The sequence below is a fragment of the Trachemys scripta genome, chromosome 5 (genome assembly GCF_013100865.1).
Source record: "Trachemys scripta elegans isolate TJP31775 chromosome 5, CAS_Tse_1.0, whole genome shotgun sequence".
Taxonomy (NCBI): domain Eukaryota; kingdom Metazoa; phylum Chordata; order Testudines; family Emydidae; genus Trachemys; species Trachemys scripta.
Genome location: NC_048302.1, coordinates 120,382,979 through 120,410,698, shown reverse-complemented (window position 1 = coordinate 120,410,698; position 27,720 = coordinate 120,382,979). Strand labels below are relative to the sequence as shown.

The window sequence follows — 27,720 nt, the reverse complement described above, 5'->3', positions numbered from 1 at the left end:
ACTCAAGAGCTGAAGGGAGTCCTGTTTAACTCTTTTTATATTTAGAAATAACTTCAAACAGAGACCAGTTCAAAAGCTTTCTGAATTTACTTCCATTATATGGCATTGGCTCTCAATTTGTAGACCATTGACCACCTATGATCTGCGGTACTGCTTCTGTCTAGGGCTGTCGATTAATTGCAGTTAACTCATGTGATTAAAAAAAAATTAATCGCGATTAAAAAAATTAATCGCGATTAATTGCAGTTTTAATCACACTGTTAAACTATAGATTACCAATTGAAATTTATTAAATATTTGTGTTTTTCTACATTTTCATATATGTTGTATTCTGTGTTGCAGTTAAAATCAAAGTGTATATTATTTTTGATTACAAATATTTGCACTGTAAAAATGATAAACAAAATAGTATTTTTCAATTCAACTCAGACAAGTACTGTAGTGCCGTGTCCTGAAAGTGCAACTTACAAATGAAAATTTTGTTTGTTTGTTACATAACTGCACTCAAAAACAAAACAATGTAAAACTTCAGAGCCTACAAGTCCACTCAGTCCTACTTCTTGTTCAGCCAATTGCTAAGACAAACAAGTTTGTTTACATTTACAGGAGAAAATGCTGCCCTCTTCTTATTGATCAGCAAGTGAGAACAGGTATTTGCATGGCACTTTTGTAGCTGGCATTGCAAGGTACTTAAGTGCCACATATGCTGAATATTCGTATGTTGCTTCATGCTTCGGCCACCATTCCAGAAGACATGCTTCCGTGCTGATGACCCTCGTTAAAAAAATAATGTGTTAATTAAATTTGTGATTGAACTCCTTGGTGGAAAATTGTATATCCTCTGCTCTGTTTTACCTGCATTCATGTTATAGCAGTCTCGGATGATGACCCAGCACATGTTCATTTTAAGAACACTTTCACTGCAGATATGACAAAATGCAAAGAAGGAACCAATGTGAGATTTCTAAAGATAGCTACAGCACTTGACCCAAGGTTTAAGAATCTGAAGTGCCTTCCACAATCTGAGAGGGGAGAGGTGTGGAGCATGCTTTCAGAAGTTTTAAAAGAGCAACACTCCGATGCGGAAACTACAGAACCTGAACCACCAAAAAAGAAAATCAACCTTCTGCTGGTGGCATCTGATTCAGATGATGAAAATGAACATGTCGGTCTGCACTGCTTTGGATTGTTATCGAGCAGAACCCGTCATCAGCATGGATGCACGTCCTCTCGAATGGTGGTTGAAGCCTGAAGGGACATATGAATCTTTAGCGCATCTGGCATGTAAATATCTTGCAACGCCGGCTACAACAGTGCCATGAGAATGCATGTTCTCACTTTCAAGTAACACTGTAAACAAGAAGCGGGCAGTATTATGTCCTGCAAATGCAAACAAACTTTTTTGTCTGAGCGATTGGCTGAACAAGAAATAGGACTGAGTGGACTTGCAGGCTCTAAAATTTTACATTGTTTTATTTTTGAATGCAGGTTTGTTTTTGTTTTTTTTTGTACCTAATTCTACATTTGTAAGTTCAACTTTCATGATAAAGATATTGCACATTACTTGCATTAGGTGAATTGAAAACTACTATTTCTTTTGTTTTTTTTTTACAGTGCAAATACTTATGAATATAAAGTGAGCACTGTACACTTTGTATTCTGTGTTGTAATTGAAATCAATATATTTGAAAATGTAGAAAATATTTAAATAAATAGTATTCAATTATTGTTTAACAGTGTGATTAATCGGGAGTTTTGTGGATCTCAGCGGAGCCTAAATTTGTAGACCTCGGCCTTTGTGCCTCAATTTAGCCCTTAGCTATCGAAGTATTATGTAACAATGTCCACACTGTAGAAGACCACTTTCCTTTACAGGGGTGTTGTGAAAATTAATTAATAGGTGCAAATAGCTTTGAGATCCTTTAACAAAAGATGCTCTGTAAGTACATGTAATTAGAACATGATAGCTGGCCAAGCCTGTAATGATAAAATATATGTTGCAGTCTGTAAGGAAGGTGTTGTAACTGCTGTACCTGTTAAATTATTACATTTGCAAAATTCTGTCTTGTTTGGCTCATGCATGCAGAGGAGTGTACATTCTTTACAGAAATGAGGCAATCACAGTAAAGGTTTTTTTTTCTGCTAGCAATCAGTCACCTTGGTACAGGTGTATATATTAATTCAAAATATAAAAGTTAATTACAGTTCCGTTGGTTCATTATTCCTTTACCCTCCAAAGGCTTGCAGTAGATGAGTGCACGTAGGGAAATGCTGATTTCTGCATTTGACTGTGATGGTACTTTCACTTTTAGGACTCTTTTCCTTTTGAGGGGCATTTCTCAGACTGGAAAAGATTACAATTTTCAAGTCAGATTTTGCATCTTCTCAGGATATGGGCTGTGACCACAGTGTGCCATTCCCAAACTATACAGGTACTGGGAGACAATCATAAGAAGCAGGCGGCATATCAGTATTACTGACAGAAATAAAAAAATCTGTTTGTCCAATCTGAATAACAGGTAAAGAATTGGCACAAGCCATGAAAAATAAACTAGATTTTAATGTTCTTTCCACTTTACCGTGGCCAATCCCAAGTGTTCGGGCCTTTAAAAATCATGAGGTTTTTTTTTTTTTAAATGTTGAGTTCTTACTTGCTTTCTGGTTTCTACGCCTTTAGGGTGCACTCGCCTCACATTTTCAAGATTTTTTTTTTTCTCCACAACTACAAAAGCTGGAAACTTCCTTCTTTTTAAAATGGAAGCTTAGATTTTCATGCAATCTCCTGATTCCAGTAGCTGGAGCTTTATGAAGAGCTCCCAAGTATTGCAAGAGTTGGTAACATTGTTTTATTTACTTAGATTTAAAAAAATAAAAAAAAAAAGATGTTTATCCAAAGCTCTAGGGGCCCTAGCATTGTTAATCATACAATAAGTACAATTAAATTAAACCCCAGCAGCATTAAAATCAGTTCTGCAGGAACTTGGCTGTCCAGAGAGCCACCTACCCCCTTCATCATCAAGAAAATACACCCTCAGCCTTCTCCAGAAACCATAACAGGTGCTTTTACAGTATGCCTGAAAAGTCACCAAATTTGGGCTATTTCAGACCAAGGGGTCCAACCTTTAATGTTGTTCGGTGTTGTTTAATGTTGGCAACACGCCATCTGTTGTGTCTTATACTTAAAGCAGGGGTGGGCAAACTACAGCCCGCGGGGTGGATCCGCCCCATCAGGGCTTTGGATCCGGCCCGTGGGATTACCACACCCGTGGTGCCGCGGGCCCCGCACTGCTCCTGGAAATGGCCCTGCGGCCCCTGGGGGATGGGTGAGCAGAGGGCTCCGCGTTCTGCCCTCGCCTGCAGGCGCCGCCCCCAGCAGCTCCCATTGACCAGGAATGGGGAACCGCAGCCAATGGGAGCTTCGGGGGAGGTATCCGCAGGCGAGGGCAGTGCGCAGAGCCCTCTTCCCCCGCCCTTCCTCAGGGGCCGCAGGGACATGGTGCTGGCTGCTTCCCTGAGCCCCTTCCTGCACACTGCACCACCTCTGACACCCCATACCCCAACCCCACCCCTACATTCATGGCCCTGCATGCAATTTCCCCACCCAGATGTGGCCCTCGGGCCAAAAAGTTTGCCCACCCTTGACTTAGAGTGTAAGTGGAGGGAGTGCTTTTGTTCTGTATTTGTACAGTGTCTAGCACATGTGTCTGACGAAATGGGTATTCACCCATGAAAGCTTATGCTCCAATATGTCTGTTAGTCTGTAAGGTGCCACAGGACTCTGTCACTTTTTACAGATCCAGACTAACATGGCTACCCCTCTGATACTTAGCACAATAGAGTCTTGGTCTACTGTGGGTTCCCTAGGCACTGACTTATCCTCCTATCTGTTTGATTATTTCTTGTTTCCAAGGAAGTTTGTTTTAAAAACATGATGTTGAATCTAGCACTGACTCTTTCAATGTGATTGGAAGTTTGTCGAAGTTGGCAACATAAAAGGAAAGGGGAGAAGTATCATTGGCTCTTTAGTCATATTAGGCTCCAATATTTAGATGTCAATCATTTTTTAAACTGCACTGTACAACTGACCTAAATAATGTATAACCGTGAGTAGCATTAACTGGCCTGTGTTTTACACTCAGTCTACACAGCATTGTAAACCCAGGCTCTAGCCTAACCCCCCTTGCATCCACAGCAATTGTGCTCACCTAGGATCCCCAGACCATGCAGGGCTGGAGGGTCTGAGCCCAATTGCTTTCCTGGGTACATGTGGCCCTGGCTTGATTCAGGTCCTGGAAATCCTCTGGTGTATCCCAGAGTTACCGGTGGCAGAGGAGCAGCACTGCAGGCAGGCAGTGCAGCGGCTGGAAGTGCCATTGCTGCCTGGCTGAGTGTGCTCCCCCTTCCTGCTCCAGCTCCTCCTTGCTGCTGTGCAGAACATGCCCAGCGCAAGGAGCAAAGCTGACAGGCAGGAAGTGACTCCCGACCACCGGGATGTTGAGTCATCCCTCCCCGGGCTGGGCTGAGCCAGATGCCGCTCCCCTTCCCTGCATAGCAGCGCTTGGTCCCTGTTCTGCTCTCTGGCCCTTGCTCCCAGGCCTCCCGTACCCTCCCTGGGCCTTCATGTACAAGGGGGCCCGGGCTGCAGGCTCTGTGAGGAGGTGACTGGGAGCCAGCCCCAAAACTTCCCTGCAGCTTCCTGTGGTGGGGAAGCTTTGGGGCGGGCTCCCACTGCACCTGAAGCCCTGGGGATGCACTTCACTGCTCCGCATTTGGCAGCAGCCAGGTAGTGTGTGTGTGTGTGTGTGTGTGTGTGTGTGTTTCCTCTGAAACCTACATTTTATGACAAACTTCAAAACCAGACAAAAATAAATTAAAAAATCAAACAAAAACACCTTCACTGAACATCCCATTTTAAAAATTAAGAATTGCAAAGTTTCATTTTAATAGTTTGACAGCCCTGGAGACTAATGTCCTAACTATCTTCAGAACAGGTTTCAGAATAGTCTGTAACCGCAAAAAGAACAGGAGTACTTGGGGCACCTTAGAGCAGGTGCACATGGGCGTTTTCCTGCCAATGTGACTCAGCCTAGATGTGGAGAGCCCAATTCTCAGGTTAGGTGGTAGTTCAGTATAAACCCTTCTCAAACTGTGGTCATTCTACCGACACAGCCACCAGAGGAGCTAATTATGTAGTTTTTATGCTCATGCTTCTTATGGGCACTTGAGAGCCATCAGTAGCACTGTCACAGTTAGGAAACAAGGTGGGCAGTAGAGTTTTCCCACAGTGCACCATGTTCCTAGGACTAGAGTGTCAACATTAGCGGGGGGAGGGAGGGGCTAGGCACTTTGGGATATATTTACTTTGACTCAGGTTTGTACACTGCGATGTGGCACCAGAACCCTAGGTTTGAGCATGCGTCAGAAAATTCTTAACCTAGGGTTAAAATGCAATATAGACGTCAAGCTCAAGGTTCCCTGACATGGGTCCCACTAACCCTAGGCTTACATTGCTGGGCAGACATACCCTTAGAGAGTGACATACCCTTCCTTTTAACCAAGCACACCGCAGCAGCACTTCCTGACTGGAGCTCTGATTACCTGGTTCTCATTTAGCGCAATAAACCTCTAATACAGCAAGCAATGCTAACTCGCTACAGAAAGACAGGTGGCATTTTGGAGCCTAACTCATTTTCTATAGGATTAATACCAGCAGCACTTGGGGAAGGCAGGGTGGGGAAGCCTTGTGCCACCAGTGTCTGTATTGCTCTTTTTGCTGTCGCATAGGGTTTTCTACTTGTTTAAGCTCTGTATTTGAAGATTAGAAGGGATGGTGGGAGTTGTGGTCCAAGACCTATCATGAAAGATGATTAATGAGAAATAAGGATGAGGCTGAAAAGTGAAAGATTTTTCAGGAGCTTGAGGTATAGCCAAACGCCATATAGGAGCTAGTACATGATGGGAAACATCCCTCTAAAAATAGGAAGATTTTGTTCTTGGGTCTTAGCTTCAGGATTGCTAGGTCTACTACTTGTGTAGTCCAAATGAAAGGTGATTTTGCAGCATTCAAATCTTGCTATATATTGTGGAGTTTGGCTCGACTAGGAAAAGTGGTTGAGTGTATTGCCCTCCCTTAATTCCTTATTAATCAAGTCCCATCCCAGTTGTTCCATTATTTTGCCTGGGATTAATGTCAGGATGACAATTCTATAATTCCCTGGGTCATCCCTTTTACTCTTAAATATTAGCACAACACTTGCTTTCTTCCTGTCTTCTGGAACTTCCATAGCTTTCCACAACCTATTTGAAAATCAACATTAACTGTCTGTCTACACTGCAATAGAAGACCTATGGCTCAGATGTGGCTGGCCCAGGTCAGATGACTCAGGCTCATGGGGCTCGGGCTGTAGTCTATAAAATTGTATTGTAGAGTTTGGGGTTTGGGCTGGTGCCCAGACTATGAGACAAGGAGGGAGGGTGTCACCTGAGGCCAAACATCTATGCTGCGATTTTATAGCCCTAGAGCTCTAGCTGGAGTTAGCTGACCTGGGCTCTGTAATGCAGTGCTGTGTTAGGCATACCCTAAAAACCCAGAGTGCTCCTTGGCTAGGGCTTGGCTTCTTGGATCTAAATTATCTGGACCTGCTGATTTTAAAAATGTCTATCTTTTGTAGCTGCTGCTAACAGCCTCCTGAGTTACTGTTGGAATGAAAAGTGTTTTGTTATCATGCTGTGACTATATTATCTGGCTTTTTCCCCAAATACAGAACAGAATATTTCTTGAACACTTCTGCTTTTTCTGCATTATTGTTGACACTTCTGACACTTCCCTCTAGCAACACCAATACCAGTTGTAGGATTTTTTTTTGTTCCTAACATACTTTAGAAAACTCATTATCGTCTAACGCTGCTGGCAATAAATTTCTACTTGTGTCCTTTTGCTTCCTTTGTCAGTTTTCTACAAGTACTAGTTTCTGATTTATATTCATTATTATTAAGTTCCCCTTTCTTCTATTTGCTATATCAGGGATTGGCAACCTTTCAGAAGTGGTGTGCCGAGTCCTCATTTATTCACTCTTAAGGTTTCGCGTGCCAGTCATACATTTGAACATTTTTAGAACGTCTCTTTCTATAAGTCTATAGTATATAACTAAACTATTATTTACTTTACATACAACAAGGTTTTTAAAATGTTTTTAAGAAGCTTCATTCAAAATTAAATTAAAATGCAGAGCCTCCCGGACCGGTGTCCAGGACCCGGACAGTGTGAGTGCCCCTGAAAATCAGCTCGCGTGCTGCCTTTGGCATGCATGCCATAGGTTGCCTACCCCTGTGCTATATTTTTTAAGAGACAAGGTAGGTGAGGTAATATATTTTATTGGACCAGCTTCTGTTGGTGGAAGTTACAAGCTTTCAGACTTCAAGGCTTATGCTACAGTTTAAGTCGACATCAATTATGTCATTCACGGGTGTGAATTAGCCACCTCCTGAGCAACATAAGTTATGCTGACTTAAGTGCTAGTCTAGACAACACTATATGAGCAGGAGAGCTCTGTGTAGAACGACTACACAGAGAGCTTACACCAATGCAGCTGCACCATAAATGCTCTCTCTAGTGCAGTGGTTTTCAACCTTTTCTGACTACTGTACTCCTTTCAGGAGTCTGAAGGCTGAGCCCTGGGACTCAAGCCCCAGGACTCAAGCCCGAGCCCCCGCCACCTGGGGTTGAAGCATGTATCTTAGCTTTGCAGGGGCCCCCTGTGGCGTGGGGCCCAGGGCAATTGCCCTGCTTGTCACCCCCTAACATTGGCCCTGCGCTTGTGACCCCCCCGCAAACCCATCCTGCAACACCTGCTCCTGGGGTCGTGACCCCCAGATTGAGAGACCCTGATCTAGGTGAATTGATGTACCTCCTGGAAGACCTCTGTGTACCCGTTAAGAATGTATGTAGCCATAAGCCACAGAGTTTTTCCTATCTGGGGAAAGAAATCAGAGTGAGGTTAAATACAAAGACAGATGGATAAGAATAAAGGATAACTGTGGTAGGAGGTCATTTGAGATAATGTGGGCGATAAGGGTTAGATTGTTATGCAAAAGGAATTTGAAGTGGGCCATTAATGGTTAACAGGCAGAGGTGGTGTGTGTTTCAGATTGTTGCAATGGGCCATGAAACCAGTATCCCTTTTAAATCCAGGTTTTTTAGTGTCTAGCAGTGTTATCAATTCAAGTTCCTAGGCTCACCTTCTAAAGGTGTTGTGCAAACAACACTGCAAACATATAAAAAAAAATTATAGGTGCTTTCACTTCTTTTCTAAGTCAGGTAGGTTTTTTTAAATCAGTATGGCCTTTTTTTCCCAATTGTGTGATTGCATCTTGTAATCTGTACTAGGCAGCTAGTAAAATGTTCTTAAACAGTTCCCAATTACATTAATATTCAAAAAGAACAGGAGTACTTGTGGCACCTTAGAGACTAACAAATTTATTAGAGCATAAGCTTTCATGGGCTACAACTCACTTCTTCGGATGTAGCCCACGAAAGCTTATGCTCTAATAAATTTGTTAGTCTCTAAGGTGCCACAAGTACTCCTGTTCTTTTTGAGGATACAGACTAACACGGCTGCTACCCTGAAACCTACATTAATATTATCTTTAGATTTTCTCCCAACTGATTTGACTCATAATTGTCTTCAGCTTTGTGAACTTGACCATTTTAAAGCACAAAGTATATTATAGTTAAGACAAACCTATGCTGTGCGATTTAGTGATTGGCCTTATAATAATGCATAGAGGTAGCCTTAAATCTAAACATCCTTACAATGGGGTGATTAATCATTCTCTGTGTTCTCTTAATATAAGAGTTTGCATTTAATTTCCTTGTTTCTCTTTTTTTCTTCTGTTTTTAAAGAGACTCAAAATAACAAAGAGGACCACTTGGAAAAATATTTCACTGAGTACATTTGACTCTATTTTTGTGTTTGATTTTCAATCAGCTGAACAAGCTTTTGCCCCGTCGGGGTGGGAAATCTGTTTCTTCTGTGCTGACATTCTGCTCAGGGTCCGCTGGTAGACGCAGCACTCCTTGCAGCAGCTTAGAGATTCTGCAGCAGATTTGAATAAATTAAAAAGTGAACAATTAGTCAGCTTTTTTTATTTAATTGGATAGTAAATTGATTGATTTTTACTCTTTTCCCCCATCCCAGAATGCTAATGTGCTCCGGAATTTTGTATTTAAAACTCACAACTGCTTGTAGAAGTTTTGCAGAGAAGGGGAAGAGAGAGAGAGAGGAGCTAAAAGTTTTGGCAGGGGAGACATTTGGGGCTTTTGGCTCCTTGGAAGGCGCAGGGGGCAGTTTAGATTTTGGGAATCAAGCAGGTGGTTGAGATTTTGGCACGGAAAAGGGAACGAATTTCCTTTTTACCTCCCATTTGTGAAACAGCACAGAGTTGATTTGAAACTTGTGAAAGAGACTTTGAACTCTTATTTTTTCCATTCCTGCAACTCTTGATAGAAATCAGTTGCCCAGTGCCCTCCTGCTCCTGCAACCAACAGTGGTAGGGTTAGTATATTGATTTGGCTGGATGTGTTTGTGCTAAAACGATGATCAGTGAGAGTTAAAAAATATATAGATAACCTTGCCATTAGGATTCTGAGTTAATTATGAATGGGGGCAATTTACCTTTCTCAGGGCTATTGTTTTAGGCTGGCTGCAAACTCAGGAAGACAACTATGTATTAGTGCATATTTATTTTGTGATATAGAAGATTTTCTGCACAACTAAAAGTGCTAGAAACATAAGTGTAAAGTGAATGGTTGGATTCTGGAGCACAACTCTGTAGCAGGGGGTCAGTTCAGCAGTAAATTCCATGACTCAAGATACATAACATCATATGATTGCAAATTTTAAATTTGATTAGTATTGGAGTGCTTGAACGTAATGAGTGTTTATGGTTTGTGAAAATAACTTCAGTTCTTATCAAATGCACTAGAAAACTAAAATGTCTAGATAAAGGCGGAAGAGAATTGGAAACTGATTAGACAAAATTGAGATATTCTTAGTCTAACAAAGTCTGCCTCCTCAGACTAGAGCGTGGTTTGGCATGAACCTTTGTTTCCCCTTACCTATTTTTAACTTCAGCTACTGTACCAACAGAAACTAATCATCATCCTGGAAACAAATTAATCTTTTAATAACAAATGTTTGCATATTTTCCTTTCAAAATTATTTGTACTGTCACTTTTAAAATCAACCCTTTCCCACTTTGACTGTTTAAATAGGCAGGATACGTCAAAAATTCCAAACTTTTGCTGAAACTTGTTATAAAATCATTAGGGGACAAATCTGCTCCTGGGTCCAGACATATAACTCTCCTTAACTTCAATGTGAGCTGCTTGCATGCATCTGAGGGCAGACGTTGTCCTTAAGACATTACTTTATAAATTTGCAGCTAACCCTGCAGCTTGGCTCCTCTGAGGAAAATTTGGAAGGTTTAATCATTATTCTTGTGACAGTGCTGCTAGAAACTGAATGAATTATTAACTTGACACATTGCTTAACAAATAGATCTATTAAACATTTGAGAAGTAGTCCAGTCTTTTTGGACTGGGAGGAGTGTATACAGCCTGTTTCTTCTCCATTGCTCTCCTGGTCACAGATTTGGTCTGTATTAAGGAGATAAGGGCTTGAGACCACCTCAGATAATTGCAGCTTTATAGCACCTTTCATTCCCAAACACTTGGATATGTCTTCATTGCAGTTAACCCACGGTCTTACTGGGTGCTGTTCCTAACCCGCCTGCCATCCACACACAAACCTCTCACCTGAGTTTGGCAGTGCTTTCAACTGGGGCTAGCTCGCTTGACTTCAGGCTATTCACAGAAGTTCGAGTGGTGCTTTCATTTGGGCTGGTAACCTGTTCACTTTGCAGTGAGGATGCAGGCTAAATTACTCAAGTACTGATAGGCCTTCAGTGCCATCCCACAATTCCCTCTGTGTGTCCAGATGGATAGATGAGTTCTCCCACAATTCACTGGGAAAGAATTGTAGAGTGGCTCAGCTTACTGCAGCACAAAGAACCTTGGGATATACCCCCAAAAGCCCATGCGGCACCAAAGAGGACAAGTGACCCAGGGCATTGCAGGGTGGCTGCTTATTCCCAGGTGCCAATTACCCAGGCTACTCTTCAGTCAAGACATATTCTATGAAGACTGGTTTCAGCGTGGTAGCCATGTTAGTCTGCATCAGCAAAAACAACGAGGAGTCCTTGTGGCACCTTATGGACTCCTCGTTTTTTCTATGAAGACGGTCCCTCATTTGGAAACTTGGCTGACCAGAGTTATACACTTGGATCTGTATTTAGGCAAACAAGTAAGTGACCTGGTTTGCAGAGGTGCTGAGCACCTGCAACTCCTAAGTGCCTAACTAATCAACGTGAACGTTTTGAGTTCTTCCCTGTAATTCCGAAGTCACTGACTCAGTCTCTAGTAAAATCTCAGATAGGTACGTTGTCAAAGCATTGCAGACAGTTCTAGCTATGCCATTTTCTGGTTGGAATGGGATTTAGTCATCTAAATCAGTGGTTCTCAGCTGGGGGTAAGAGTACCCCTGAGGTATGCAGAGGTCTTTCAGGGGGTATATCGACTCATCTAGATATTTGTCTAGTTTTACAACAGGCCACATAAAAAGCACTAGTGAAGTCAGTACAAACAAAAATTTAATGCAGAAAAAATTAGAAAGTAAGCAATTTTTCAGTAATAGTGTGCTGTGACACTTCTGTATTTTTATGTCTGATTTTGTAAGCAAGAAGTTTTTAAGTGAGGTGAAACTTGGGATACGCAAGACAAATCAGACTCCTGAAAGGGGTATAGTAGTCTGGAAAGGTTGAGACCCACTGATCTAAACCTCTGCCTGATTCTTTGAGAGGCTGTTAAAGGGGCGGGTTCATCACCTGTGGGATGCAGCAAACCTTTTCCAGTCCTTGCTGCTGCAGATATGGAAACAGGGTGCCCATCCCTAGGTAATGTCTGATTGGGGACTTGTGTTGGGGATATAAGGAGAGCTTAGCGAATTCTTCTCTTCTCTCCCCCACCCTCCACTCCACATGTTACAGATGCTACAAAACTGTTTGAAATGGGCAGCAAACTAAAAGTTAAAGAAGTGTTAGACCTTTGAGAAACAGAAACAAATTATCTGGATGAGGAGCAGGTAGTACAAAATGGAGGAGATGTAGCAACTAGTATAAGTAGCTATTTTATTTATTTCAATGTTTGTGAAAGATGCTGGATTTTGTACCCTGGAACTGTACTCTGGATAGGTCAGAGAGAGGAGTTTGCTCTCATGGGCTGCTCCATTGGTACTGCCAACTAGGCTGTTGTGACTGGGGTCCTAGTGGGGAGACAGCTATGGTCACGCAATTAGGGTGAACTGCAAAGAATGGGGCAGACAATCCCCCATAAAGCTGATGGCTATTCCAATACTTAGATTTACCAAACCAGCACAAAACCGCTTCTTTATTACCCTACTGGTTACTCAGAAGTCCAAACAACACAGTTCCCTTAAAGTGATCCAGCCTCAGGCCTTCATCCAGGTATCCACATCAAATATGATGAAAATTTCTGTAAATCTTATTTCTTCATATAAAAGAAAAGGTTCTACCAATCCCAAAGGACTGGACACATTACCTCCCAGGTTAATCTGTATTTCAGATCTTACCCAAATACACGCTACAGCCAATTCTTATTAACTAAACTAAAATTTATTAAAAAACGAGAGAGAGTATGGTTAAAAGATTAATATACCTAGAGACACAAGTTCAATTCATTGAGATGCAGATTCATAGCAGAGCTGGCGAGCTTTGTAGTTGCAAAGAGTTCTTTCAGAAATAGTTCATAGATTATAGTCCAATGTCCAAAATCCCCTTCAGGGAGCACCAGCACAACTGGGACCTCAATCTTGCGACTCAAATGTCCCCTGATGAAGCTTAAGCAGATCTGAGATGACAGAATCAGGACCCAAGCATCTTTTATACAATTTCATGGCTTTTGACAAGTTGGGATTTCTTCGGGGAACAAAAGGTCATTAGCATGATTTTGAAGGAGGTACTTAGCTATACTAATTAACATAAGGCCACTTGCTTGTTCCGCCACCATTCACAGTACATGTCAAAGAGAGATGAATACTGAGATATCCCATGTTTACAATTCATTTAAATGCTAGGCTGTTCTTTTGACCTCTGAATTATCAGAATACAGCATAGACAGAGTCTGTTGACTATATTGTTGACCCTATTCATACATATGTAAAAACACAAACATCATCTCCCCACATGTCTTTTGAGGGTTATTTATTTTGCAGGATGTTTAACCCTTTCTAGCCATATGTCACAGCTACCAGTTAGTGCTAGTATATTCTGCTAACTATTATTTGCTTTACAGGGTGGGTGTGTTGTAGGTGTTTGGGAACTGGACTGAAAATCCAGTCTCACTTCATGTAGTCCACAGTCTAGCTAGCTGTAGAAAGTACAAGGGAGTTAGATAAAGATTTGATTTGTGGGTTTTGGAGGGAATCCTTTTGATACATCTGATAAGTAAACCACAGGATAGATGTAGCTGGCCTGTCTGATACTCTCCAGTAGCTATAACTTCCCTTTTTTCAAATATCTATTGGAGGCCTTCGTGGAAATCACTTAATTTGAAATCTGTTTTTTCAGAGAACATCTTCGTGATGTGGAAAATCCTTTCCCAGCGCCCAGTTTCAAGTAAATCAGCTGCATGCCCACAGGGACAGAAACTTTCACCGCTGCCCACAGGCCACTGCTAAATGGCACAGCTACTCGGCAGGTGGGCTTGCTCACTAAGCTTTAGCCCTAACCCTTCTACAGGAGAAAATTGGGCTGTTAACTGTGAAAACTGGGCTGTATAGCTGTGAACCTGCCCAGCCTCAACCCCCCTGCGCACTGAGGTGCAGGTAGTTTCCTGTGCTATGTTCTGACAAGTAAGGGATCTGCACCCTTTGTGTGGGCAGCTCCCCAGCACAATGTGAGTGCGTCAGTTCCTGTTTTCTCTCCTAAAATAGCCCCTTCATTCCCTAATCAGCCTAGTCGCTCTTTTCAGCACTTGTGCTGATTTGAATTCATCTTTCTTGAACTTCCGTGAGCAGAACTGAACACAGTATTCCAAATGAAGTCTTACCAGTTCATTGTACAATGGCATTAATACTTCTCTATCTGTACTGGAAACGTCTCGCTTGATGCATCTTAGTTCCGATCCCATTTGCTTTTTTCACAGCTGCCTTATGTTGGTAGTTCATGGTTACCCTGTGATTGACCCCCACATCCAGGGGTCTCTCCTCTTCTGTCACTTCCAGCTGAGGAGCTCCCAGCTTGTAGCAGAAATCGTTATTAGACCCGAAGTGCATGACTTTGTACTATTGAGTTTTATCCCATTTCTGTCACTCCAGTTTTCAAAATCATCCAGCTCTTCCTGTTTAATATTCTGATCCTTGTCTGTATTGATGATGCCTCCCAACTTGTACATCTGCAGTAAGCCTGGATTTAAAAAAAATGAAAATAATATATAATTCCCCAATTCGCTGTCAGATTTTAGTTCTAAAGTAGGTCAGATTAGGGCATGAACTACTTGACAGCAACCCTTTTAAGGTCAGTGTTGTATTACTTTTCTTATTTTTTAGTCTAGTATTTACCCTGTCCCTTCCAATTTCAGACTTCCTTTATCCCATCCAGATAAACTAAAACAGTTGCAATTATTAGCCTCGCTCATGTGAGATGGCTGTTTCCAAGGGAATCTAATACACACTTGTGTTTTGTTGATGTAACTGACTTTTCTAAACAAATTCTGCTTTCATGCTCCCAGGCAGCCCACTGACTTCACAGGCATTGGCACAGGCTATAAGTGAGGATAGAATCTGGCCCTACTAAGTTCTTAAAAACTTCTGGTAAACTTAGTACAGATTTTTCTCTCCACCCACCCTTCTCTCTTTCTCATGTAATCTTTGGGACACAATAAATGTAGGACTGTCAGGATTTACACTGCTTTCTGTTCTAATGAACCTTTGCATCAACTAAAGGGTTGAATCTGAATCCAGTGCAAATAATTTTAGAGTATTGTCATGATCCATGAAGAATTATTTGCAAGATTAACAAAAGTAAGAAAAAAAATCAGCATTGCTTTGCAACTCCTGCAGTATACATGCCAACTGCCAATGCCGCTAGCTCGCTGGGATGAACCAAGACAGCTATAGGGCAGAAACAAAAGGGAACTGTGATTGGGAGATGAAAAGGAAGAGTAACGAATTAGTTTGGTTGCTTTCCAGTGTAACATTCTGAAAGTGGAAAGAAAAATGTCACTTCAGAGGGATGAGTTTTTACTGATTTTCATTATATTGGGAAATCAAAACTAGTTATCTGGACTTGAAGTAAGTAGATTTTTTTTCTTTCCCCCCTTCAAGTGAAAATAAGTCTTCAGTGTGTGTGTGTGTGTGTGTGTGTGTGTGTGTGTGTGTGTGTGTGTAAAATATATATCTATATATGCACACACCTCCCGTAAGAATCTGTGGAGTTAACACTAGCATTAGCTGGGGAAGAGACATGTAGAAGATATGGGGCTGATCTTCATTGAATCCTCTTTCTCTTTTGCTTGCATGTGAAGAGAAATCCTTCTTGTCCTTAAGGTTAGAATGCACTGGCAGCTGCTTGCATCCAGACCAAATCTGGTCCATTCTCTGGTCATTGCTTCCAAAAACAAGTATCTGTGCAAGGCTAGCGATATCTGAGCATTTAAAATCATAACTCCAGTAGTGTGCTACTCTTTTTTACCATGCTCTTGATACTATGACAATTATAATTATGTACAATCAGAAATACTGTGATCGGATTTCTTAAAGCTTTAAATTCATGCAAATATTTTTTTTCTGTTAAATGTAATCAAATGTGCACTGCAGTGTTGTACATGGAATGTCTATTCTATCTGGAGAGGGGCCTGCATTACTAACCCTGAATCTTTTTAAAATACATCTTTAGCTTCAAAGGAATAGGTCAGTTTTGTGCTAATACTAGCACTTGGAGCTCAATACTGTTCAGGAGGGGATTTTAACAAAAAATAGAATAAAAAGCCCCACTTCCCACCTAGGACTTTCTAACTCTAAAATAAGCTGCAGTGTCATTGAAAGATCTCCCTGATTGATCCCTTAGTATTCAAGCAATGTTCTATGCATTTTTATAAATCGTACAGTAGAGCAAACTAGTTTCACAGAATTATAACTGTATGCAGAGTTATTTTAAATGGGAGGGGAAAATAGTAGCTTCCTCACCTGCAAAAATCCCACTTACTGCTGTCTTGTACAGTGGAATCCCTTTCAACCAAGTATTTCATCTGAAGGTAAATAAAAACCCAGTATCCCAAACTTAAGCAAAGAAACACATGCGGAGGTAGAGGCCGCCAGGCTGTGCTGTTGAAATTCTTAAGCACAGGCTGCTAGCGACTCTTCTGTCTCTCCTTTTAAACACCCAGTGGCACTTTATCCCTATGGAATGTAGTAGTGCTCGGTCTTTAACCCTAACTTTAACTCTGACTCTCCCAGACAGTTTTGTGTCCACTCCCCCTCAATCCCCCAAGAAGTAGTATAGTAATTATTTGCTTTGAAGTAGTGCCTAGAAACCTTAGTCATGAACCAGGACCCAGATTTGCTAAAGCACTGTACTAACACGCAACAAAAAGACAGTTTCTGCCCCCAGAAGCTTATAGCGTAAGTATTGTGGCATATTATTTATAACCAGATTACTACAGTACCAAGCTCCTTCCCAGATTAAGATTAGCCCATTCTGTAAAAAGTCTTTTTGGGTGGTTTGAGTGGCAATGTGGTCAAGTGGTTTGGGCACATGGCTGGATGGTCAGGAAACCTGGGTTCGGTTTCTGGCTCTGCCGCTGACCTGCTGCTCTGTGGGAAAAGCACTTCATTTCTCTGTGCATGAATTTCCTCTCCCACACTTCATCCTGTCTGTTTAGATTAGAAACTCTTTGTAAGTGGTAGTCCCTTCCCTAATGTGGCTGCACATTGCCTAGCCCAATTGGGGCCTTGTCTAGGCAGTACAGTAATATAGAAAATAACGCAGAAATAGATAATGGTTTATTTTTAAGTCACCTGTTCCTAGTTAGTTTCCAAATATGAAGTCTAATTTCTATACTGTAGCTTTGTTGCATCTCTGTTCGGCGAGCAACACCGTCTAATGCTGTGCAACAGTAAATTTACGATGGAAGATTACCCTTGTTGATATTTTTTGTCTTTATATTGTATCACACGATATTTTTTTGTAAGCAGAATTAAAAAAAATATTTGTTTCATTTTCTCTCTCAGGGTCTGACAGAAGTTGAGCTTCCTCCTTGGTGCTGGGTGCAGCAATCTGCCTGAAGAGGTAAAACTTGATAAATTAAGTAGTACTGGTACCCACCAGGAGAGGGGCTAATCTCCACCTCCTGTGTATCAGTGACAGGATCAGATGCTTTCTAGCGGGGACGGGGGAAGGAGAAAGTGGCTCACTAGGTTTATTTAGCATGTAGTTAAATAGTTGTTGTTTGGAACAATAACTGTATTTATAAACTTTCTCATTGCATCTGTTTGCTGGTAGATATTTGAAAAGATGTTATTGATAGGCTTTATTTTTTTTCTTTAAATGTCATACTCTAGGGATCTTCTTTTAAATGATTTTTATTCAGTATCTTTTCTACTCAGTTATTTATGTTTTTAAACAAACAATAGACAAAACCCCAACATCCCAGATTTCCTTAAAATGGAAACTAATGAAACCCTGTTCCCATGTCCTGCACGTTCTCCTTAACTGACCCGGGGCTACTGCTGCCCAGGTTTTGCTTGAAGTTTGTACTAGAGAGGTTTTCAATGAGGGATGTGCACATGCTTCCTGCTTCCAAAATGCCTTGGCATCAGGAACAGCCAGAAAATAGTAAACGCAAAAGTATGCATACATCCCACAGTGTTTTGGTTTCTTCACAATTTTTGCTGCAGTCTGATAATCTGCAAATTCCAAGCTTTCTTTAAACCTACAAAAAAAAAAAAAAAAAAAAACTTCCCATTAGGAAATACATAAAATAGGTTCCAACAGCAACTCTATCTCACTGCACACTTGTATTAACTGGGGTTCCTTTTTTTCCTGGTTAAATAGATTTTATGACAAGCAGTAGGTCCTAAAATATGTGGGCTGTGGAGTGCAGCTGAGCTATTGTTGATTTTAGAGCGATCATTTCTGCATTTTCTGAATCATGTAAAATTTACATGGTAGGATGTGGGTTTTTTTTTTTTTTATGTTGTAAGTAAAATAGGCAATAAAAGCCACGTAAATTCTCTGTTGTATTGATAGAATGGACAGACTAGCATCTCAATGATAAGAAGGGAGTTTTAGCTGCTTGCTACTCAGTTGTCTATAAGCAACAAGGCAAGCTAGAATTTTTGCATATGTTATTTTTATTTGTATAAGTCTGCATTAGCTAAAATATCAGTCTCAAAGCAAAAACCAGTATAACTGCTCTTTCAGCTCACTCAGCTCCATATCTATTGCTTTTAAACTTTGGAACTCCTGAAGTAATAATGGATCTTTAAAGCCCATTTATTTTCAAGTTTTCAGTTCAGATCTCTCAAGCTGCTCTTCAAAAACAATGAGGAGTCCGGTGGCACCTTAAATACTAACAGATTTATTTGGGCATAAGCTTTCGTGGGTAAAAAACCCACTTGCCTACAAAAGCTTATGCCCAAATAAATCTGTTGGTCTTTAAGGTGCCACTGGACTCCCCATTTTTGTGGATACAGACTAATATGGCTACCCCTCTCAAACTGTTCTGTTTATTAAAGCTGAGAGCTTAACAGCTGTTGGCTTAAAAATACTGTTTCAGATCTAAGCAGAATTAATTGTATGGTCTAAGCACAATTCATAGATGCGTTACCCACAACCTATAATTGTAAACAGTTCATCGCAAGCTAGCCTACTAGTTGAATTGCTTCAGTTATAGCATGTTACAGTCAGAGCTGAGAGCTCTAGCCCAAAAAAAAAAGTGTTTGAGGAAACTCCCATTGCAGCTGTCTGCAGTGCACTCACTGTCTGGGGGCTACGGAGAAATAGGGCATTGGTGGCTGCAAGCTGCAACTCCATTCAGCTACATGATTTTAAATGTCTTTATTTGCTAAATGTATTTGTTACCCTAAAATCACTTCATAATGATTTCAATTAGCCCTTTAATTAACAGCCATGTTTATAAGGAGGTACATATAACAGAAGTAGTTGCAGGAGGTTGAACTAGGGTCAGACACGTGTGAATGGGAACAGATGGAAATTTCGATTAGCTAAGGGGGCCTCAAGATTTTAAGGAAATGATGCTTTAAGATGAGGGGCTAAAATGTTTGGGGTAAGAACTTCTTTGCCTTAGAATTAAGGGTCTCAAGTTAAAGAACTTGTTGCCAGCGAACTAAAGACCTTGTAATGAAACTAAAGCCTCTCTTCGGTCGAGGAATGTTTCTAACTATATATAATTCTACATAGTGATTCTTGTCTCTTATTCTCCATTGGTTACTTGGGCTTTATAACAGAGCAATGTGAGAGTCACTTGCTGCTCACTGTGCTCCCTAACATGATGAAGATAGACTTTCAACAGCAGATGTATGTCCCAGGACTATTTTTCCTAAAAGCATTGTTAGAATATAGATAAGGTTTTTCTGGGGTCTTAGAAACAAATATAGTACACTGAGGATTTGTGGGAGGGAGGGAATCAAACTTTCTGAAGAGTCTGCTTTTTTAAGCACTTATCTACATGGGAAAGTTTTACTGGTATAATTATACCAATATAGTTAAATTGCTATAGTTTTCCTGGTATAACTCCCTATGTGGACACTCTTATTGTGGTATAAGAGTGGATTTTTTAGCTTAAACTCCTTCCAATGTGACATACGATAAACCAAAAAAAAAAAGTCGACCAGTCTTACAAGTGAATAAGAGTGTCTACACAAGGAGTTATACTGGTATATCAGTTTAAATGCACACCTTAGGTTATTACAGGATAGCTTTCCCATGTATACAAGCTCTTAAATGCTTGCCCAGATCCCGCTGATGCACAACAACCTGTTAGTGTGCAGTGGTGGTCTGCCATGTTACAGTGCTGGTGATACTTCTATTGCTCTTATTGTGAAAATTAATTTATTTGTGAAGAGCTTTGATGTAAACTGGGCAAGGTTGATCTGTGAATCAGTCAAGCTCAATTTAAAATTAGTTTTCTTCCTTTTCCATTTGACACATGAATCTTCATCTGTGGCATGGTCATGTCTACAGCTAGTTAGTGCTGGCTTGCTTCTTAGAGGTTCCAATCACACAGTAGTCTGAAGTTTGTTCATAGCTCGGGTAGAGGGGGAGGTAGAGCCTCTAAGCTGAGAGACAGACCTGACTTTTTTTAATTGAAGTAGAATGTCGCTGCATCCTCTACAAGACTGACGGGTTTCCTCAGGCTTTTTTTCTGGCTGAGGGGATTGGGGCTTTGTTTTGGGTGAAGGGATTGGAGCTCATTTGGGTTGGGGAAGGTTTTGCAGGAGATCTTATTTTCTGTTTTTAATTGTTGATATGATTTTCACTCTGTAAAGCGTCTAGAAAACGCTGATGGGGCTAATAGAAGTAAATCTGAACAAATAAACTGGACAAGTGGAATTCACATGAGCAAATCCCATTGGATGGAATAGGAACTGCACTTGCAGCGTGCATTGTCAGATGAGACATCTGTCAATATAATTATGATGTGCTTTCTACTGTTCACCGTGAATGAAATGGCCAAACTCCATTTTAAGGCTTGGAATTCTGGGAATGTACAAGTTTCAGATCACTTTTGGGTTTCACTGGTGTCCTACTGTAAATTACTGGGACAGATCCAGTCCTGATGTAAGCTCACCGAAGCCAGCAGACTTATAGAAAGAGGGAATTTAGTCCCTTGTTTTATTCTCTCAGTCTACAGTATAATGTCAATACAGACACGTAGCATGGTTATTAAAGATACTCTGCGGTATTCATTCAGGCAGCTGACTTTTTCCTGGGGTCTGGAGAAATTAGCACTTCAAAAAAAAAAAAGTGGTATTTTAATTTCTTGCTGCTTTGTTCATTCGCCTGCGTGACCTGTTGCAGGGCTGCGTAGGGCTGCTCTCGGCCACACACGCTGTTTCCTGTAAATTGGTCAGCAAGAGGAAACTGCTTGCAGCACTGCAGAGCCCGCTCAGCACGGTGCTGCGTCTGGACTAGAGAACTAACACCAGCAAGGGCAGCACAGTGCTAGGGATGTATATCTCATTGCTCTTGTTTGCATGCACCTGAGATAGAGGAAGAGCTGGTTTTGACTGGGACAGGCAGAGAGTGAGGAACTCGGAAGAATCAGGGAAGGATCTGATTCGTTATCTCAATTAGATAACGATCACCCCCTCAGACTCCAAACCAAATTCCACATTTCTGCTGGCATGAAATTCAGATGCTACTTGGTTTGTGATATTCTGTCCGCGGTCTAATTCCCTGATTGAACTCTTGTAGTACTAAAGGGATAAAATTGTAGTTAATCCTTCTGGGTTAAATTCTCCCCTGTGCAGAGCCAGCATGAAGCCTATGAGTCCCTGGAGTCCTACACTGAAGGACTGAGTCTTAGTAGTGTGTAGACCTCGTGCTAGCCTTCTTTGTGGGGGTGAATTTCACTCTTTGTGCAGAAGGATGTATGTAAAAGTACTCCCAGTCTGTTTCCCTGGGGTACTGTTACATTCTTAAAGTTGCCAAGTTTGAATCTTCCCTTGTTAATCTATTTCAGGAAGGTTTCAGAGTAGTAGCCATGTTAGTCTGTATCAGCAAAAAGAATGAGGAGTACTTGTGGCACCTTAGAGACTAACAGATTTACACCTCTACCCCGATATAATGTGGTCCTCGGGAGACACAAAATCTCACTGTGTTATAGGTGAGACCGCGTTATATCGAACTTGCTTTGGCCCTCCCTGTTCCTTGTTCCCTTACCGCCCCCTCCAGAGACCCCCGTCCCTAATCACCCCCAGGACCCCACCTGCTACCCAACCCCGCCTGTCCCCTGACTGCTCCAACCCCTATCCACACACCTCCAGCCCCTGACAGGCACTCACCGGCAGCGGCGGGAAACAGAGCAGCCTGGCCCCGCCTGCTCCACTCTGTCACCTCCCAGCCGCGGCGCTCCGCTTCCCGCTGTCGGTGAATGTGGGGAGGTTGGGGAAAGGACGTCCCCCTGCACTCACCTGCGTCAGGAAGCAGAGCGCCGCAGCTGGGAGCTGGCAGAGTGGACCTGGCTGGGGCCGGGCTGCTCCGCTTCCCGCTGCTGGTGAGTGTGGGAAGGTTGGGGAAAGCGCGTTTTTCCCCCCCACAACACTTACCTGCAGCGGGAAGCAGAGCAATGCGGCCCCTGCCAGTTCCCAGCCGTGGAGCTCTGCTTCCTGCCGCAGGTGAATGCGGGGAGGTTGGGGAAAGGACGCCCCCTGTACTCACCTGCAGAGGGAAGTGGAGCACCGCGGCTGGGAGCTGGTGGAGTGGAGCGGGCTGGGGCTGGGCTGCTCCGCTTCCACTACTGCCGGTGAGTGCGGGGGGGGGGACCCTTCCCCCAAACCCCCTCCCCGAGCGACACAGCTGAGGCCGGGGCGAGGGAAGCAGAGCGGACTGCTCCCGGCCCCCTGCTAATCCCCAGGGCCACTCTGGGACTGCGGGGCCCCCAAAAGTGTCCCACAGCTCCTGCCTCCCAGACCATGGGGGGGGGGGAGTCTCTGACCGCCCCCTAAGACCCTCTGCCCCTTATCCAACTCCCCGGCCTGGCCCAGCACCCTTAACATGCTACTCAGAACAGCATGTCAGCTTTACCACCTTGTATACGAACCCATGTTATATCGGGGAAGAGGTATATTTGGGCATAAGCTTTCATGGGCTAAAATCAACTTTTATCAGCCTTCCCCATTTATGGTTCTAAAAGGCACAATGATTCTGATTATTCCTGTACTGGGAAATGACACATGTTCAAACTGCATCTGCTCCTCCAGAATCAGGAACTGTGTAAGCATTCTTATCTAGTTCCTCACACTAACCCCAATGCCTTCTGCAGGAAACCGTTTTGGTTCTGACTGCATTTTCCCCCTTTTATGAGTATCTCCACAGAATTGAAAATCACCCAGAAAAATCCAAAGGGGATCTCGAAATTTGAAATGAGAAATCCTTTTGCACTATATGGCTGTCTGCCTTGAGTATGGAAGGAGGCTGATGGGGAATTCAAAGAGAGAAATAACGTGAAAAAAGTAGTTGCTAAAGGAATATGTTCTGGATAAATGAGAGGGGATTGAGGTGGGAATGTGGATACCGGAGACCAGCATGTTGTAGTAGCAAAGGCAGGAGTAAACTGAGATAGGCTCACGCTCTTGCCCCTAAGAGGAGGAAAGGAAGGGCCTTTTTTTTTTTAATGATATTGTAGAGCAGTAGTTTTCAAACTTTTTTTCTGGCAACCCAGTTGAAGAAAATTGTTGATGCCCACAACCCAACGGAGCTGGGGCAGGGGTTTGGGGTGTGGGATGGGGTCAGGGCTCTGGGCTGGGGCTAGGGATGAGGTGTTTGGGGTACAGGAGGGGGCTCTGGGTTTAATGGGGGGGGGCCTCAGGGCTGGGGCAGGGGATTGGGGCATGGGCTTACCTCTGGTGGCTCCCGGTCAGTGGCGCAGCCTGGGTGCCAGAAGCAGACTTCCCTTCCCGCCTGTCCTGGCACCGTGGACCGCACTGCGCCCCAGAAGTGGCCAGCAGCAGGTCCAGCTCCTAGGCAGAGGCACGCAAGTGGCTCTGTGCAGCTCCCGCCTGCAGGCACCGCCCCCCCCCCAGCTCACATTGGCTGGTTCCCGGCGAATGGGATTGCAGAGCTGGTGCTCAGGGCAGGGGCAGTGCCTGGAGCCCTGAAGCCCCTCTGTGACGGAGCTGGGAGCAGGGCAGATTTGACCTGGGAATGTTGCAGGGGGGTTGCAGTGGGGATGTGGGACTTCCCTTGAAGGAAGCTACCTGAGCTGTAACCTGAGCCAGGAACGGGGGTGGGGAGAATTAACACCTTCTGCCCGGGAGACTGAACAAAGGAGAGGAGCAGCGGGAGGGGCTGGGAGTTTAGTTTCGGTTTGGGCTGGGTGGTGCAACGCAGGGAACCCCAAGCTGGGGTCTAAGCTCCCTGAACCTCCCAGAGGGACCTAATTGAGGGGGTCTGGTCGTACCTACACGCTCTGCTTGAGACTGTGTTCCTGTCCTTAAATAAACCTTCTGCTTTACTGGCTGGTTGAGAGTCGCAGTGAATCTCGGGAAGAGGGGTGCAGGGCCCTAACTCCCCCACAATCCGCAACACCCTCCCCCCCACCTAGGAGCTGGACCTGCTGCTGGCCGCTTCTGGGGGTGCAGTGCGGTGTCGGAACAAGTAGGCACTAGCCTGCCTTAGCCGGGCAGCACCGCCGATGGGATTTTTAACGGCCCGGTGGAAGTGCTGACCAGAGCTACCGCAACCTAGTGTCTTATATTCAGGAACCCAGTACTAGGTCGCGACCCACAGTTTGAAAACCACTGATGAAGAGAATTAAATGACAGGGTTTGGTAGAAGCCTGGATGTGGGCTGCAGAGAAAGGGGATGGAGAAGTGTGGCACGGAAGTATTAATCCTGGGTTAAAGGAGCCTGGTGGTGGTATATTGATGGTGATGTAGAGAGCTTGGGAGGAAAGAGGAAGTCACTTACATCTAAGGCTGATAAAAATTGATTTTTTTAAAACAACTTTTGGGTTTTGTTTTTTTATTTAAATTGATTTTATTTAAATCCAAATTGATTTTTAAAAAATAAACGTATTTAAAATTAAATTTGAAATTGACAACTTATGCTTACTATCTATTAAAATCATTTAAATTAAATACACAAAATGTTAAGCAGCACATATTTGCTTCCAAGTTTTAAAGAAAGTCGAACTCCTGTACTGGTGGAAGTCACTATCGAAGTACCTGGAACCAGAGTGTGTTGAAGTGCGAAACCAACTTTTGTCAGTGGTAGCCACTTCTGCAGGTGCACGGTGAATATTTTCTTTATTTCAATTTATTCAATTTAGTTAATTTCAATGATTAGTTCATTCAAAGTTAAGAAACCAACTGGGAATTGAAAAAGCAGGAAAGCTTGTTTTCCTCTTCCAAGCAATGAATAAAATTTAGTTGTGACAGGATTTACTATTTCTAAAATCTTGAAAGACCTAATGACCAGAAAAAATCAGTTCTCTTCACTAACTACAGGTAATACTTCCTTTTTAAATAAATCCATTGTTTATCAAAGCACATGTATCCAGCATTTTTAAGGTAGTTTTATTTAATAATGAAATTTAAAATACTGTTTCTGTGCATTTTTAATGAAAATTCAAATTCAAAGTAAATAGCGCTTGATGCAAATAGCAAGTAAAAAAGTAATCACCGCCTAATAAATATGAAATGCATTATGAACCATTTGCTAACATAATAAAAAATATAAGTTAAGCTATATAATTGCTTGTGTATAGTTGTAGTGCAGGAGTGACCAAATTTACTGACCCTCCGAGCCGCATACAATAATCTTCAGAAGTTTGAGAGCCGCAAGACAGGCACAACCTGCCGGGACATCTGCCCCAATGCCTCCCTTTTTCCCCTCACGCTGGGCTAAAGCTGTTAGACCCCCCCTCTCTTCAGGGCAGAAGCCCCTAGTCCCCCACTCCACCACAGGGGAAAAGCCCCTAGGCCCACCACCCTGCTGCAGGTCAGAAGCCTCGAGCTCTAGTCTTGTAGGTAGAGAATGAGGGGGGGTGTGCACACGGGTGTTCCGGGAGCCGCATTTTAACTGCAAAAGAGCCGCATGCGGCTCACGAGCCACAGTTTGGCCACACCTGCTATCGTGTATCCTCCTAGTTAGAAAAAGAAGTACCAAATTTAGTGTAAAGACTATATTTTGTTGCAAATCAATATGTTTTAATGGTTACCAACCAATAAGAATAACCTCTTTAGAAAAATAACTAAAATGTACAAATGCAATACACGATTACAACTGATGGTTTAAATCAAGGTTTCCTACTAGCTGGTTTAAATAATAATTTAAATTGATGATTTTAAATAATCCACCCTGGTTATATCTGTTTTGGAGTTGGTGAGGAGATGTTGGAGAGACATGGAGATTCTGTCCTTAAATTTATCATACTGTTGTTTGAAGGAGGTTTAAATTGGGATCTATCTTGTATAGTACGTAGAGTAATATGGTGCAGTATAGTGGTTAGTGCAAGTGATTACTACTCAGGAACTGCAGAGCTTTAGTCTTGTCTGTCATTGACAAGTAACCTCTGCCTCAGGAACCTAATCTGTAAAATAGGGTTACTTACTGTCTGTACCCCTATGTACACCTCTTTTAAAAGACTATGATAACTTTTGTACAAAGTACACCTTGTGAGATGGTATATGAAAACTCATAATTTTGTTGATCATTATTGTACTTAGTAAAATATGTGTGGCAACATTGTGTGTAAAGTTATAGGGTTCATCTGTATGTTATTACTAGACATGTTCTCTAAGTATGGGAGGAGCAGCCACAAACCAGTTCTCCAGAGACAAAAGGCTAGCCAGTTCCTCAGCTAGGTGTCAGCAAAATCAAATGGACCATCACCTGGTTAAGTGGCCATTCTTTGGCAGGAAAGAGGATGTGAGTAAAAATCTCTATCTTGGCAAAGAAACAGCTGCAGGTTCCCAACTACACAGCGTTTCTGTCTCCTGAACCTCAGCTGGAGATGATTCTCGATGAAAAGAAAATTATAAGATGAGAGAGCGGGCACCCCAAATCATTCCTCCCTTTCTCTTTACCCACGGCATCCACAACATCTGAAGAACAAAGGAAACCGCTTTGGAGTGGGGGAGAGATCCTGACTGAAAGGAATTCAGTCAGTAAGACTGCTGTAACATGTAGTGAGAGAGAATTTTGCTTTAAATTCACTTAGATTGTTAAGTTAGGTATTAGTTACATTTTATTTTCTTGTAACCAATTCTGACTTTTATGCCTCATTACCTGTTATCACTTAAAATTAGGGCTGTCAAGCGATTAAAAAAATTAATAGTGTTTAATTACACTGTTAAACAATAGAATACCATTTATTTAAATATTTTTTCGTTTTCTACATTTTCAAATATATTGATTTAATTACAACACAGAATACAAAGTGTACAGTGCTCACTTTGTTTTTGATTACAAGTATTTGCACTGTAAAAAAACAAGAAATCGTAGTTTTCAGTTCACCTAATACAAGTAGTGTAGTTCAGTCTCTTTATCGTGAAAGTTGAATTTACAAATGTAGAATTAAGTACAAAAAAATAGAACAATGTAAAATTCTAGTTTATAAGTCTACTCAGTCCTACTTCTTGTTCAGTCAATCACTCAGACAAACAAGTTTGTTTACATTTGCAAGAGATAATGCTGCCTGCTTCTTGTTTACAGTGTCACCTGAAAGTGAGAACAGGTGTTCTCAAGACACAGTTGTAGCTGGCGTCCCAAGATACTTATGTGCCAGATGCACTAAAGAGTCATATGTCCCTTCATGCTTCAACCACCATTCCAGGGGACATGCGTCCATACTGATGGGTTTTGCTCAATAACAATCCAAAAGCAGTGCGGACCCAC

General features: G+C 42.3%; 1 protein-coding gene and 1 long non-coding RNA gene across 4 annotated transcripts in view; one reads left to right on the top strand and one right to left on the bottom strand.

Annotated features, from left to right (window-relative positions):
* Nucleotides 1-27,720, top strand: part of SH3BP2 (SH3 domain binding protein 2) — a 74,723-nt gene that overhangs the window by 8,589 nt on the left and 38,414 nt on the right. For 2 of the 3 annotated variants that reach the window (XM_034771591.1, XM_034771590.1), the window contains exon 2: nucleotides 17,367-17,424. The exons of the other annotated variant lie outside the window; for it this stretch is intronic. The gene's annotated coding sequence lies outside the window, so the exon portion shown is untranslated. The remainder of the gene's footprint in view (nucleotides 1-17,366; nucleotides 17,425-27,720) is intronic. 3 annotated transcript variants of the gene reach the window in all.
* Nucleotides 12,768-27,720, bottom strand: part of LOC117877925 — a 59,808-nt gene continuing 44,855 nt past the window's right edge. The window contains exon 4 of the long non-coding RNA XR_004645856.1: nucleotides 12,768-14,541. This is a non-coding gene — a long non-coding RNA (uncharacterized LOC117877925). The remainder of the gene's footprint in view (nucleotides 14,542-27,720) is intronic.